The 13,275-nt window shown below is 37.6% G+C and overlaps 1 protein-coding gene across 1 annotated transcript in view; it reads right to left on the reverse strand.

Moving 5' to 3' along the window:
- DLGAP1 (DLG associated protein 1) overlaps nucleotides 1–13,275 on the reverse strand; it is a 114,582-nt gene that overhangs the window by 29,648 nt on the left and 71,659 nt on the right. The window lies entirely within an intron of this gene.

Here is a 13,275-nt window from a genome sequence, read left to right on the forward strand (position 1 = left end):
TCATATAATTTTAACTGTAGATCTCTGTGCTGCCCTCCTTTCATAAAACATAATTGAATTATAGTATTTTCTGTTTATTCTATTCTGTTCTACTCAAAGTCATTCTGGCATTACAGTAACACTGCAGATTCAAATAATTCTGCTTCTTGAAATTTTTGATCTCAAGTGATAATTAAACAAAAATATTTTATACATATTTAATTATATTTGCATTCCCTTGAACAACAATGGATATAGATTTTAATGTTCTATGAATGTAAATGAAGGCAGAACAAGAAGCAATGGGTGGAAACTAATCAAGGAGAGAAGCAACTTAGAACAAAGGAGTAATTTCCTGACAGTTAGAACAATCAATAAGTGGAACAAGTTGCCTGCAGAAGCTGTGAATCCTCCAACACTGGAAATTTTTAAGAAAATGTTGGATAGCCATTTGTCTGAAATGGTGTAGGGTTTCCTGCCTGGGCAGGGGGTTGGACTAGAAGACCTCCAAGGTCCCTTCCAACTCTGTTATTATGTTATGTTATGTTAAATGAATATTAATATAAGCACATAAGTGAAATAATTTCTGCTTATATCTACAAACATGTTTTTCATTTCAAAATTCTTTTATACTTGTCATTAGGCATTAAAAAAACTTACATTCTCTTTTGGACAACGTATTCTGATATTTGGTTTTTTTTGTTTTTTTTTTACATTTATATCCCGCCCTTCTCCGAAGACTCAGGGCGGCTTACAGTGTATAAGGCAATAGTCTCATTCTATTTGTATATTTTTTACAAAGTCAACTTATTGCCCCCCCAACAATCTGGGTCCTCATTTTACCTATCTTATAAAGGATGGAAGGCTGAGTCAACCTTGGGCCGGGCTTGAACCTGCAGTAATTGCAGGCTCTGTGTTCTAATAACAGGCTTCTTTACCAGCCTGAGCTATCCCGGCCCTATGTTAATATAGTATATATTAATACAGTGCAAGTATTCCTTGGGTTATGATCATTTGTTCAGTGACCATTCAAAGTTACAACGGTGCTGAATGAATGGTACGTATGCTTGTCTTTGGAGTTTCAGCCAACTCAGCATTCCCGCAGTTACATGATCATGATCTGGGCACTCAAGTGCTTGGCTTGTGATTAGGATGCAGCAGAAAATCAAGGACATGATTTCCAATGTTCCCTGCTGGCTTCCCACAAATCAGCAGGAAGTTGGAAGTTGCAATCATGTAGGGGTACTTACTTAATGACCCATATGATCCTTGCTTAATAATGGTGACTTCGACTGCCAGAATTGCCACTGCTGGGTGGCACATTCAAGCGACATTGTGCTTTGTACTTTATGATTGTTGCTTAATGATGGCAATTGCCGTTCTAATTGCCATTGTAAAGTAAGGACTGCAGTATATCTAATATATTATATATTGGTATAATAAATTGTGTTATTGTCCGTAACATAATATCATGCTGTGGATGAAGTAAGTTATATATAAAAAATGGCAATGCAAATTGAATTAGGCAGGTATTACAAATATGAATTTGTTTTAATTTTCAGCCTTGCATTTACTTATTTGTGACTGAAAGTACAAGCTCACAAGTTGATAAGAACTCATTTTTGTTTTCCATTGACCAATTATTCTCTTTAGAAACTCCTTTCATTTCCAGTTTAATATTTGCTCAAATTCAAATGCTAAAAGAAAGTATTGAACTTTTTTTCAGACCTGGAAGCCATCTTTTACCGTTACACTTTTTATAATTAGTATATGGTCTTCTATCAGTCTTCCCATTATCTTTTTGCAGAACAAAGCAATAATTCACTTTCTTGCATGAAATATTATATACAGATGCCCACAAATATTAAAGTGATTCTTGTAAATGCTCCTGAGTTTGTCAGAAGTCCTTCAGTTAATACAACGTTCAGTTAATGTTATGTATTAAGACAAGAGGAACAGGAAGAGAAAGCTACAAAAGAAAGGCTGTTTGAATGCAATCCTTTAGCTAATGCAATCTTTTAGTTCCTGAAGTTACATGTAAAGTTCAGAAGCAGACAGAAAGCAAATCATAATGTGGGTGGAGTGTGGGGGCAGAAAGGTGGGTGAAAAACTTCAGGCTTTTGTACTGGAAATGATGCACACTATTTGCCATTCCTGTGCTGAAACTACAAAACAATCCAAAAGCTTCAGGGGAAGCTTCTAAAGGTCAGCACTGGCCAGAGATCTTCAGGTGCTTCAGCTCTAAGAAGCAAAGAGAGTCCATGCCTTGGATTTATTTCTAAACACTCCAAAATCCTAGCAACTTGAATCATGGCAACATGCTGATTCTTTAAAAGGCATTTCATTTTATGTAAACGGCAACATTTTAAGAAGGCGTTTTTTTTTTAAGAGATGCAATAATTTTGTTGTTGTTGTTCTGGAGCCAAGTGAAATTGGCAGGGCAAGGCAACTGCAAGGCAATGTGTGAAATCTTCAGAGAAAAGGAACCACTCCCTTTTTGGCTAGGGTGAATGATGGTCAAAACAAATGTCAGCCAGATCAACTAAATGGAAAGAGGTGGCTAATAAACCAGCTGCTTTTAGAAAACCTGTACATTCTGGGGATAGAGTTACTTTCCTTCTTCCTTCTCTTGCTTGCTCAAATGCAAAAATGGGAAAAGCAAAGAGTTCATGTGTCATTTTCCCTTAACCTGGTATGTTCCACTATGTTGTGCATAACATCAACCTTAATCTCTCCATAATTCTTAAAACAACTAAATGGGGATTTTTTACTTCAGTTATGTTACCTGAAGGGCAAATTTTTAGACCAAGAGGAAATTTCTTTAGCAGTTAGTGTATTGAGATAACTTAGTCATGGGACAGGAATTTGAAACAAGGAGTGCCAGTCATTAATTATAAAAGAAAATAAAGTTAAAAGTACAAATATACACACATACTGTACAGCTGTTATGGACTGTGAAGCACAGCCTTGCGCAATCCATGAATCACAAATCTAGGAGATATGGTGGGCACCAGATTGAGTTTAGTTATGTTCTGAAGATGACGGAATGCTAAACAAATAAAAATGATGGAAATGACCAAGAGGTTTATTCATAGAGGAACCAAAGAAAAATAAAAGACAATATTCCTATTATTCCATCAAAAACTCTCAGTTTTGCCTGGTTTCAGGAAATGAAACTTTATGCGACCTTCCATGACATAATAAAAAGTTTGGCTAACAGATTATAAAAGAATAATATACAAAACAGCTCTGTTAACTCAAGAGTTCTGGCTGAACAGAAGCTGACTGGGAAAGAAAGTAGCGTATGTTTAAAAAGTTGGAACTCTATATATACAAATTTGAGAAACAGTGAAAGTTTGACTGTATTGATGAACGGGGTACTGATAGGAAATACTAAAATATTGCAAACTTTTATTTAGCAATGGCCAGAGTAGAAAATAACAGAAAGCATGTGGAAGTCACATACAAGAAAAAAGAGGCAAATTTGAAAAAAAACACATTTATTTTGTGTTTCAGCTGAGAGTTACTATCATGGAAAGGCTTAATGGCCGGCAGTTCAAAGGCTTTGAATTTTAGGGCTCAGGTGGTTGCAAATTACTTTATACTTGGCAGAAAAAGAGTCATTTATTGGTGTCTTGATTTGTTTATTTTTGCAGCTGTGTAAATGGAGATGTTTGTCAGTTCTCAGCAGGAAAGAAGTGAAGATTGTTGAAAAGAAACAATACCTAAGAAGACATTTTTTTAAAAATTAAATCATTTTATTACATTTCAACATGTACTCTCTCATTATAAAAACCAGTCTGGTATAGTGGTTAAGGCATCAGGCTAGAAACTGGGAAACTGAGGTCTAGTTTTGCCTTAAGCATAAAGTCAACTGGGTGACCTTGTCCCAGTCACTCTCTCTCATCTGAGGAAGAGGGAACTGCAAACCACTTCCAAATTCTTGCCAAGGCAGTCTCAGTGACTTTTTCAGGCTGTCATCAGGAGTGAACAAAACTAATTTAAAGGCAAATATTCTTTCTCACAACTGTTTGTCTTTCATTATACCTATATGCAAATATTGTGGTGGAATATAGTATGGAGTCCCAGTAGGGAGGGGCTGTCTCCCCGAGGGCAAAGAGGCAGCAGAGGTTCAAATGTCTAATAGGCAGGAAGAGGGCAAAGACAGTTGCGCTCTACAGTTCATAGAGTATATCTATAGTTATGCTGATAATTGCTTTAGTCTGGCAAGATTTCTGTTTGTAGGCAAACAATAGAATGGAAACTACTCAGAAATTACATGTTGTTCTTCATTCTTAGATATGACAATATACACAGCAGTTCAGAATGACATGCTGTGTCTTATAAATGGGCTCTGAGTTAGAAAAACTATTTGTTGTCTTTGTGATGCAAGAAGAACCTTGGTATTTAGATACATCAACAGATTGCCAATAGATCATTTTACAATCTAAAAAAAAAGAAAGATATAAAGTTTAAGTTGTATCAATATTTTGTAAGAAAAAAATCATTTAGAGTATGTACTTTGTTAAATACATTAATCTGCTACTTCTACTACTAATTATTATTATTATTATTATTATTATTATTATTATTATTATTATTATTATTATTATTATTATTATTATTATTTATTCGATTTTTATACCACCCTTCTCCCGAAGGACTCAGGGCGGTGTACAGCCAGAATAAAAACCCAAAAACAATACAATATACAATTAAAACAAAATTAAAAAACTTATTATACAATTTGGCCGAAAAACATTAAAACATTTAAAATTCTAAAAACCCATTAAAATTCATATAAAATTTAGAAATATAAAATATAAATTTAAAATACAACAAAATTTAAGCCAGCCTCGCGCGGATAAATAAATACGTTTTCAATTCGCGGCGAAAGGTCCGAAGGTCAGATATTTGGCGTAAACCAGGGGGAAGTTCGTTCCAGAGGGTAGGAGCCCCCACAGAGAAGGATCTTTTCCTGGGGGCCGCCAGCCGACACTGTTTGGCGGACGGCACCCTGAGAAGTCCCTCTCTGTGTGAGCGTACGGGTCGGTGGGAGGCATGAGGTAACAGTAGGCGGTCCCGTAAGTACCCAGGCCCTAAGCCATGGAGCGCTTTGAAGGTAGTAACCAAAACCTTAAAGTGCACCCGAGAGACCACAGGCAGCCAGTGCAGTCTGTGCAGGAGTGGTGTTGTGTGGGAGCTACGTGGCGCTCCCTCTATCACCTGCGCAGCTGCGTTCTGGACTAACTGAAGCCTCCGAGTGCACTTCAAGGGGAGCCCCATGTAGAGAGCATTGCAATAATCCAAGCGAGAGGTGACAAGAGCATGAGTGACTGTGCACAAGGCATCCCGATCAAGGAAGGGGCGCAACTGGCGAACCAGGCGAACCTGGTAAAAGGCCCTCCTGGAGACGGCCGTCAAATGATCTTCAAACGACAGCCGTTCATCCAGGAGAACACCCAAGTTGCGCACCCTTTCCTTTGGGGCCAATAACTCGCCTCCAACTGTCAGCCGTGGCTGCAGCTGACTGAATCGGGGTGCCGGCATCCACAGCCACTCCGTCTTGGAGGGATTGAGCTTGAGCCTGTTCTTCCCCATCCAAACCTGTACGGCCTCCAAGCACCGGGACAGCACTTCGACAGCTTCGTTGGGGTGGCCCGGGGTGGAAAAGTACAGCAGAGTGTTATCAGCGTACAGCTGGTATCTCACCCCGAAGCCATTGATGATCTCACCCAGCGGCTTCATATAGATGTTGAACAGGGGGGGTGAGAGAATCGAACCCTGCGGCACCCCACAAGTGAGGTGCCTTGCGGCCGACCTCTGCCCCCCTGTCAACACCATCTGCGACCGGTCAGAGAGATAGGAGGAGAACCACCGATAAACGGTGCCTCCCACTCCCAATCCCCCCAACCGGCGCAGCAAGATACCATGGTTGATGGTATCAAAAGCCGCTGAGAGATCTAGCAGGACCAGGGCAGAGGAACAACCCCTGTCTCTGGCCCTCCAGAGATCATTCACCAACGCGACCAAAGCTGTCTCCGTGCTGTATCCGGGTCGGAAGCCAGACTGGAACGGGTCTAGATAGACAGCTTCATCCAGGTATTGGGACAGCTGCCGCGCCACCGCACTCTCTACAACCTTCGCAACAAAGCGAAGGTTGGAGACCGGACGATAATTACCCAAAATAGCTGGGTCCAGGGAAAGCTTCTTGAGGAGAGGTCTCACCACCGCCTCTTTCAGGGCGGCAGGGAAAACCCCTTCCAACAAAGAAGCGTTGATAATCCCCTGGAGCCAGCCTCGTGTCACCTCCTGAGTGGCCAGCATCAATCAGGAAGGGCACGGGTCCAGTCCAATCCTAATGATTGTAGTCAGTTTTAGTTTCCTCCTGAAATACATGAAACACAAATTCAATATTCTTAATGCCCAGAAATAACTTTCACACCGTTGTCCAGGATAGTAGATAGTTCCTGGTTAAATCTGAATATCAAGTACACAAAAATGATCCCTATTGACGATTCAATTGTGATCACATCAGGATCTAGATAAAACCATTCTAATAAATCAGTGCTTCCAATAATCTATTATACAATATCTTAGTTAATGCCAACTAAGTAACCCTCTCTATTGCTTCAGCAAGTAAAAGATTCAGTCAAAGGACTAGGGAACCTAGGTTACATGAAGGTTGCCAAGCCAACGTTGGCATTAACAATGAATGTGCTAAGTGAAGAGCTTTCCATTTGCTTTTTCTCTTAGGCCTATCTCTTGCCATAACAAAGGAGCTTGGCACATGTAAAAAGTGTCAAGAGCTCTCCGAAGATAGATTCACTACATGTTAGATTTCAAAAGTGCTAATACCAATGAATGCTATAGCTAAGAGACTCCTTATGTAATGAAGAAGGAGCAGACAAGTAGTTGCAAATGTCAGAAAACAATCTCTTGACACACCAGAGTAGTAGGGAATTTGATTAAATCCATTCACACCTGCTGCTATAAGCTCTTAGGGACACATCTTTAAAACAATTACAGTCTTCTATGAAGTTTAAGTCTTTCAAAATAGAACATCAAACCACAGCATCCTGCTCAAGAAATAACCCATCTTCTTAGACCCAGTTTATGATCTCTTACTCTTTCTTTCCCTACCAAGCAAATCTGAAATGCCAACCTTAGCTGAGTTTCATAGTTCTTTTAGCCCATTCTTGCCACCTCGCACTTATGTTTGCTTGCAAAGCTCAATTCTCTAGTAGGAATATGTTGTTGCAAGCAGCAACTTCTCGTAGGAATTGGGAGACTTTTACCAACTTAATTCTTATATTTTCTAAAACAAGTACACATGGAATTGTGAAGATTTTTATATACCTGAAAAATCAATCCTTACCTGGTTTCTTAGGAGAATTTAGTTGCATCTGTTAATTTTTTTTTGACATTATCAGCAATTTCCATCATTGAAAACATAGTTTTACTATTATTAAAAACACACTCATAATTGAGCAAAGGTAAATCTTCTTGTAATAAATATGTAATTAATTGCCAGTTGCTTAAACTGCTTTTCTGGTATTGTATTACATGGTATTATATTGCCACATTGTTCTTTGTTTAAATGTGATTAAATGTGAAACTTGAAATCTGACCATTTACTCAAAACGCCTGTGAAGCAAAAGCTGTCACCTAATCTAGTCTTTGTCTCTTTCCTTTCAGAACTTTATAAGGATTTCTTTACTTTCATAAAGAAATGGGATGTTATACATATCATTGAGTTTATATATGTAGTTAAATCATAATCTTTTTTCCTCAGTGACAGGAAAAGAGTTGTGAGGGTGACTTCCACAGTCTGTAGAATGTTCAACTGTCAAAGGCACTATTTCCTGTACATAAATGCATGGTGTGACCATACTTGAAATATTATCATATAAATCTAATTGTACTTCAAAAATGACGCTAGGTGGGGGTGGGACAGAAAAGATGCAGAAAATAGTAATCCAAAGTTATCAGTGGCTGGAGGAAAGTTAAAAGGCAAGCAAGTTATGACAGAGATATATAATATTGTCTCACATGTTACATCATGTTAAGAAAGTTGATAGGGAATTTTCTTCCTTGCTTTACTACCTTAGGATCATTTGATGAAACTGAATAGTGCAGGGATGTCAAACACATCTCTGCACTATGGGAATGCAGCAGGGGGGAAATGCTCCCGGTTTGGACCGTATCGCCTGATCTGGTAGCGATGGCGGCGGGTGGTTTGGAAAACCGGTAGCAAAAATCCCTGCCCCCCCCCGCCCATGCCCAGCTGAGCTGCACGATCATCAGAAGTTTTTTTTTAACTTTTAAAAGCATTTTTTCTTCAGCCGAAAAAATGCTTTTAAAAGTAAAAAAAAAAGCCTCTGATGATCAAGCAGCTCAGCTGGGATCGCCAGAACCCTTTAAAAGCTTTTTTTCTACAACCTCTTTAGCCGAAGAGGCTGTAAAAAATGCTTTTAAAGGGTTCTGGTGATCAGGCAAATCAGCTGGGATCATCAGAACACTTTAAAAGCATTTTTTCTACCACGTCTTCGACCAAAAAGGTTGTAGAAAAAATGCTTTTAAAAGTAAAAAAAAAAAAAAAGTTGGCCATGCCCACCCAGTCACATTACCCCCCCAAGCCATGCCCACAGAACCGGTAATAAGAAATTTTACATTTCACCCCTGGGATGCAGGGTTATCGTCGGATCTGGCCTATGGGGCTATCCTGGAAAATGTAAGGGGCTGGCCTGTGTCATTTCAACCCAGTCTACCCACGTCGCTTCGGCCCAGTCTACCCAATGCGAAGAGGAAACACGCCAGCAGTTTAGGAAATGGTGTCAAGCTGGTCATGCTCACCCAGTCGGCCACACCCAGTGAGTGGAGTCAAGATGGCCATGCCCACCCAGTTGACTATACCCATCTAGTCAGCCACATGCACCCTCCCCCCTCCCCCGAGGTTAACCACAGCCCTGATGCAGCTCTCAATGAAATTGAGTTTGACACTCGTGGAATAGTGGAATCCTTAGGAGTTAAACCATGATTTTCACTACTGGAAGATAATGAAAGCCAGATTAAAGGAAAGGCATCTATGACTCTGGCATAGGCCCAGGAATGTGCTCGTTGCCTATCAAACTGTGGGCCACACTCTTGACCTATGTTCAATTCATAATCCTTTACTATTTAGAGATACTTTCTCCAATTATTTGAACCAAGCCAAATATGCCCCATCATATGTCTGTGCACTGGATTTTTGTTTTCTATATATACATCTTTGCATTTAATAGTATTCATTATTATTTTGATTCTTTCATACATCTAATCTATTGAGATCATTTTGATTGTTCATATCTTAAACATTCAACCAATTTTGTGTCATCTGCAAATTCGATAAGCATCTATCCACCTTTTCATTGAAGTTATTAATACAAATGCTGAAGAAAAATCTCTTTTATGTAACCTTACCCACTTCATAAGCTAAAAGATAGGGCCATAGCTACATTTTCAGAACTTATTTTTAATTCAAATCTGCAGTTGTATTTCTGTTTTCACATGTATTTGCATGTACTGTAAAACCCACAGAACATAAAATTTCATTTTTGTTTAAAATAAAAAAATAACAGAAGTTGCTAATATGTATTTAGGGTTTAGGATATGTGCCACACTTGGCATGAAACAACTTCAGACATAGTTCTGCAGCCTTCTCATTTGTCCCTTGAGGACATGCAGGAAACAGCTGCTTATTTTACCCTGTTTTTAGCCATCTTGAGTTCTGCTCTTTCCTGTCCTATAATATATTATACTCCAGGAGAGTCACTGGAAAGCATATTTTGTTTGGAAAAGAACACGCTAGCAACCTATGTGAGGAAAACAGAAATTAACAATTTCTTTAACTTTTGATGTGCAATACACACACACACACACACACACACACACACACACACACACGTTTGTTGTGCTGCTGACCAGTGTTGGTGTGGGTTAGCATTTTAGTAACTGATCACCTTCTCTTAAAATGCAACAAAGATGTATTCTCTCCATATGTCATCTCTTATTGATAAATCGTTAAAAACTTCATCATTTCAGTCCCAATCAGCAAAAGTAGACTAAAGGTTACCAGAGATAACAGCATAACTATTTTAATCTTAATCCAGTAAACCAACTTTTTATTCCTTCCCTTTACTGATCAGTCTCAGTCTTGTCTAAAGACAAGACTTGTCTCTTGGTAAAACGTGTTCCTCTTCTATAATATATTTTAAATACAGTCTATCTATATAGGCAGACACCCTTAAAATTAATTTCTGGATCCATTATTCAAAACTATCTTTTAATATGTCCAATGCTAAAATATTTTGTTCCATTCTATAATAATAAATCAAATTTAAGTATATTTCTCCTTTAATTGTAATATTTAATTCCTTCTAGTTCCCTCTAGTGTCCAACCTTCAAAATTTCACTCTATAATTTTTTTTAGAAAGACTTTTAATAAAAGTATTTTCCTCTGGAAAAAATACTCATAAATAATTCCAAAATCTTATTTCAAATCTCTCTGGATCCTTAGTCTTTTTGTAATTTTCCAAAATAAAAGTCCTAACAGCTCTTTTGGCGTTTATTCAAAACACACAAAAAATTAAAACTTTAAACTTGCATATAATTTTTCCCCCTAATGTTCCAAGGTAACTCACCCAATGTTTTCATATGCATAAATCCAAAAGTTCCTAATTGTTGCGAAGCAGTTAACAAGCAATTTCTAAAAGTGATTAGAAAAGGAAGTATCCTTTTGAAGGCATCTACCATAGTTTGAGCAAGATGGCTATTCTCTTGCCTCCTCGAGTAATAAACCCACAGGAGACTACAGTCTTGCTGTCACTAGAGTCAATAGTGATTTAGTAACACATACGTTTTAAAAAATAAACATTGACTTCCAAAATCCAACTAGCTTCTTGAGGAAATATGCTACTTTTTAAAATACGGTAATAACTTTTAATATGGTTAACAGTGACAATTCATCCATACACAACGAAATAATTCTGCAAGAAGTTGAAAAAGTGCCATCACTGATACTGTTGCTATTGCATTAGCAGAGTACTTGGCAGAACAAAGCAGCAAGTCCTGGTGGAAGGAAGATGCTGACAGAACTGAATAGCTGATGTGGGAAGGGAAGAGAACCAGCTGGCTGCTGTCAAGAGGGAGGAGAGAGGGGAAGCGGGATGCTGACAAGCTACTGGGCAGCTGCTCTTCCAAGTACTCCACAAGCTAAGCAAAAAGCCTTTGATCTCCTGAGCAAACCTGGGATTCCAGCCAGAACTCATATCCTTTCTATAGTAGTTTAAGCCTGTTTCCCCTTACCAGTTCTGCTTGTTGATCACAGGACAGTCCTCTAGAGTAATTTTTTCAATCAATGAAGAAAATGAGATTCCACAGTCTTTATACCCAAATATTTATTTTCTCAGATCAGAAAATATGACATGCTGCTCTGGTTTCCCATCTGGAAAGAAGCTGAATTAGCAAAGAAGCTCCAAATTATAGGTTTTTAAAAAATCTGTACTGCTGTAACTAGAGAAACAGTTGAGCTGAGTGGAGGAGATATGAAAGGAGAAAAGGAAACTGATTTTTGATCATTTGCAGCTGGGGTTATAGCTAGATTTGATAACACAGGAATCTCAAATCAAGACAAAAATGTATATTATGAAGGCATTTTTCTTTTCAGAAAATTAATCTGTAAATTTTAACAAATACAGGCACCAATTTTAACAATTGGTGCCTGTACATTGCACAGTACATTAAGAAAAATACATAGTCAATGAATTGATTATATTCAGAGTTATAATTCTTGGCAATAAGGAATATCGCCAAGAAAAAGGAGGTCATTATGCTTCCAAAACCACAAATCAATCAGGAACTTGAGCTGGACTTACTGTACTGGGTAATGCAACAGGCAGCCATACATTGCTCTTTAGATTGGGACAAAAGAAGAGTAAGGTGAAATTCACACTGAATTCTATTACTTCTTTGAGAATGTTTTGGGGCAGTAGGCTGCAACATATTACAATCCACAAAGTTGTCAAGGAGAAGCTATAGCATATATAACAAGCCAATTTGCAATAAAACTATAATTTACAAATGCAATTGATACGCAATTATTTACAAACTCTTTATTTCAAAATATTAAAACTTGCCATAAAATCATGACAATACATTCTACAGAAAAAAAAACTGTAATATGCATATTATACACTCACTCACTCACCCACACATTTACTCACTCACTCATTCACATACACACACACAAACAGACACACCAAAAACTACTCCTGTTTTGTCATATGAACTGTCCCAAGCAAGCGTAAATGGATTGTAGTACCTGGCTATAATCCTGCATGCTTACTTGAAGGTAAGCATACCCAGACAAAATAGATCTTGCTTTTAATCAATGAATTAATTAAATATAATAAATCAAACGTAAAATTGGATTCTTACATTTTGAAAATATTATTAGATAATTCTTCAATTTAATACCTTTCCTTCCCTTAAGCAGACACTGAATAGTGGCAAGAAAAAAAATCTAAGTTATAAGAATTTAGAAAATCTTTTACCATTAAATATAAGAACAATTCACATCTGTGATACTACTAGTGACAAGAAATTTAAAAATTGATATCAAGCCATGGTGAGATTGAAATTTTCTATGTGAGAAATGTAAGAATAAGAAGAAACATTTCTTCTTATTAGAGCACTTAAAGAAAACATATATGATTAAAAGAAGAAATAATCTAGCCTAGGCAAATCCAGTTATTTTTCAATACATAACACTTTAAACTTAGTGTTACTGGAACTGTTTTGGATTTTCAAAAGAAACAAGCATATTTTTAGATAAGGGAAAACTGCTTCATGCAGATCATGCCACCGTACCAGTTCAAAGAGTTGCAAATGCTATGTTTCATCATGTCTCTTAGAGGTCAGTCAAGGCATTGTTACTTCAAAATTAAATGCATGCATTCCAAGGCTTCAGGCTTGTTTGTTTCTTCCTTTGGTAAAACTATCTTTAGCTTAAAACACACTTAGAAAAATCAAGTACAGGCTTGGCATAACATAGAACCGAATATGATTCATGTACACAGTGTCATTTCCTTAAGCATGGGTATTCTCTATAAAATTATATGTTATGTGCTAACTCCATTTTATGCTGCACTATTGCTCTGGTACAAAAGAGAAATTATTCAGAGTTACGTATCAGTTCCTAAACAGAAATTATCCCCAGGTTGTTCTTTATATCTATGAATCAATTTGTATAGAGTT

Source organism: Ahaetulla prasina, chromosome 3, assembly GCF_028640845.1.
Source record: "Ahaetulla prasina isolate Xishuangbanna chromosome 3, ASM2864084v1, whole genome shotgun sequence".
In the NCBI taxonomy this organism is placed as follows: domain Eukaryota; kingdom Metazoa; phylum Chordata; class Lepidosauria; order Squamata; family Colubridae; genus Ahaetulla; species Ahaetulla prasina.